Source organism: Bidens hawaiensis, unplaced genomic scaffold (assembly GCF_021521415.1).
Source record: "Bidens hawaiensis isolate Kalapana, Puna unplaced genomic scaffold, B.hawaiensis_p1.1 tig00088241_1, whole genome shotgun sequence".
NCBI lineage: Eukaryota > Viridiplantae > Streptophyta > Magnoliopsida > Asterales > Asteraceae > Bidens > Bidens hawaiensis.
In genome coordinates this window covers 3,172-6,342 of record NW_027504332.1, presented here as the reverse complement: position 1 = coordinate 6,342, position 3,171 = coordinate 3,172, and positions in this window count along the sequence as shown.

The following is a 3,171-nucleotide window of genomic DNA, read 5'->3' as shown; positions in this document are numbered from 1 at the left end:
AAGATGCCCACACCATGGACTGAGCGTACGGTTACAAGTACAAACTTTCTTTGACGCACAATCCAGTCAAAACAAACAGGACATCGACCAAATCGCTGGTGGAGACCTGGGATCCAAATCACCTAACGAAGCATTTGAAGTCCTGGAGAAAGCTGCAAATAAGAGTTTCTCTTACAACCCACCAAGATCTACACCTACCCATAAAGGAATACACCACGTTGATTCCAACACTCTTGTCATGGCACAGCTTGAAGCCCTTTCTAAAAAATTCGAACAACTTCAAGCCGAGCTAGCAAAAACAAGACTCACCTGTGATACTTGGGGAGGAAGTCATAAAAAAAGTGACTGTAAACAAGTCATTATGGCCATGGAAGAAGTCGATTTCATCGCTCGTCAGAACAACGCTTTCAGCAACAACTACAATCCAGGATGGAGAAACCACCCGAATTTCAGCCGGAAAGACGGAGGTAACACTCAACCCTTACCAGGATTCGAAAAAGACCGATGAATCAACCCTTCCAGCCTAAACCCCAATTCCAAGATCAAAGTTCTAGTAGCCATCAAAACCCAAGCTACTCAAAAATCGAAGAAATGCTAAACCAACTCATGACAAAAACAAATGAAGCAGCGAAGAAGGCCGACTCAAGAGCTGTTGATATCAGCGGAGTATTATTAAAACATGAAGCCGATCTCAAAAGTCAACAAGCATCACTACAGAATCTAGAAACTCAAATCGGACAAATTGCCTGAATTTTATCTGAAAGACCACCTGGCGCTCTTCCAAGCAACACAATTACCAACCCGAATGCAACAGATAACGCTGTTACACTCAGAAGCGGTACAACTACTGTTACGTCAACTACTTCAGGACCAGTTACGGAAAAGGAATCTCATGATGAAAAGCAGGAAAGACTGACCCCGACGGGCACCGTACAACCCAAGGAGCCAGCCCGAACTTATGTTCCACCTATTCCATACCCTGGAAGGCTGAAGTAGGAACGATTGGAAGCCCAGTACGGGAAGTTTTTAGAACTCTTCAAACAACTCCATATCAGCATCCCTTTTGTCGAAGTCGTCGCTCAAATGCCAAAATATGCCAAGTTTCTCAAAGAAGTGCTGACAAACAAAAGGAAGCTGGAGGATCTCACATGTCACCCTAAGTGAAGAATGTTCAGCAATCCTCCAAAGCAAGCTGCCATAAAAAATGACCGATCCAGTGAGCTTTACTATCCCTTGTCTCATAGGAAATTTATCTGTTAGCAATTCCCTGGCTGACCTAGGAGCTAGTATTAATTTAATGCCTTATGCGGTTTTTGCAAAACTAGGGATGGGAGAACCAAAGCCCACCCTGAGCATTTAATTAGCTGACCGATCTGTCAAATATCCTCGGGGTATTGTTGAAAACATGCTTGTCAAGATTGACAAGTTTGTTTTCCTAGTAGATTTTGTGATTTTAGACATGGAGGAAGACAAGAGTGTACCTCTGATTTTAGGAAGACCCTTTTTAGCCACCGCAAAGGCTATTATTGATGTTTGCACTGGCAAGGCAAACACTTTTGACAGAGGAAAATCTGTGCAGTATCCACAACAGCACGATGACACATTATACTGTGTTGACATCATAAATTCCATCGTAAGTTGCTATATGCGAGATTCCTCCATTAAAACACCACTAGATATACAAGTCTTAGACAAAACACTCAACACACCCATGTTAGAAAACAAAAATATCAATGATAATTATCATGAAGCATCAGAAGTAATATATGAAATCACTGAATGCAATGAAAAATCAAACCATCAATCGAAGAACCACCAGCCTTAGAGTTAAAAGAGCTACCAAACCATCTCGTATACACCTTTTTAGAAAAAGATTCTCAACGCCCAGTAATTATTTCATCTCACCTTTCCAAAGAAGAGAAAGACGAACTTCTTAAGGTTCTCAAAAACCATAAGAAGGCCATCGCATGGAAGATCATGGATATCAAGGGCATCAGTCCCTCCTTTTGTACTCACAAAATTCTCATTGAGGAAGAATACAAACCCGTGGTCCAACATCAAAGACGTCTCAATCCCAACATGCAAGATGTGGTGAAGAAGGAAGTAATCAAACTACTTGATGCCGGACTAATCTACCCGATCTCGGATTCACCTTGGGTAAGTCCCGTTCAAGTAGTACCCAAGAAGGGAGGAATGACGGTCGTAATGAACGAGAAGGACGAGCTGATACCAATGAGAACCATCACAAGCTGGCGAGTTTTCATTGATTACCGGAAGCTTAATGACGCTACAAGAAAAGATCATTTTCCACTTCCTTTCATCGATCAAATGCTTGAGCGATTATCTGGAAAAATGTTCTACTGTTTTCTTGACGGATTTTCCAGATATTTCCAAATTCCCATTGCTCTTGAAGATCAGGATAAAACCACCTTTACATGTCCGCATGGAACCTTCGCCTACCGTAGAATGCCATTTGGACTAAGTAACGCTCCAGCCACCTTCCAACGTTGCATGGTGGCCATCTTTCATGAAATGATCGAAAACTCGATGGAAGTCTTCATGGACGACTTCTCAGTATTTGGAGATTCATTCGATCATTGGTTAAACAACCTCGACAAAATGTTGGCTAGGTGTGAAGAAGTAAACTTAGTACTCAACTGGGAAAAATGCCACTTTATGGTAAAGAAAGGCATTGTTCTAGGTCACAAGATATCCCAAGAAGGACTAGAAGTTGATAGGGCCAAAATAGAAACCATATCCAAACTTCCACCGCCAACTTCAGTCAAAGCCATTAGAAGTTTTCTAGGTCACGCAGGTTTCTACCGCCGCTTCATAAAAGACTTTTCCAAAATTTCTAGACCTATGACCAAACTTCTAGAGAAAGACGCACTATTCGTCTTCTCTGAAGAATGTGTTGAATTATTCAACATATTAAAAGACAAACTTGTCAACGCACCAATCATGACTACACCCAACTGGACCCTTCCATTCAAAATCATGTGCGATGCAAGTGACTTTGCAGTTGGAGCCGTACTCGGACAACGCAAAGAAAAACACTTTCACCCAATTTACTATGCGAGTAAAACTCTTAATGATTCACAAGAAAACTACTCCACCACAGAAAAAGAGTTATTAGCAGTAGTTTTCGCCTTTGAAAAGTGTAGATCCTAC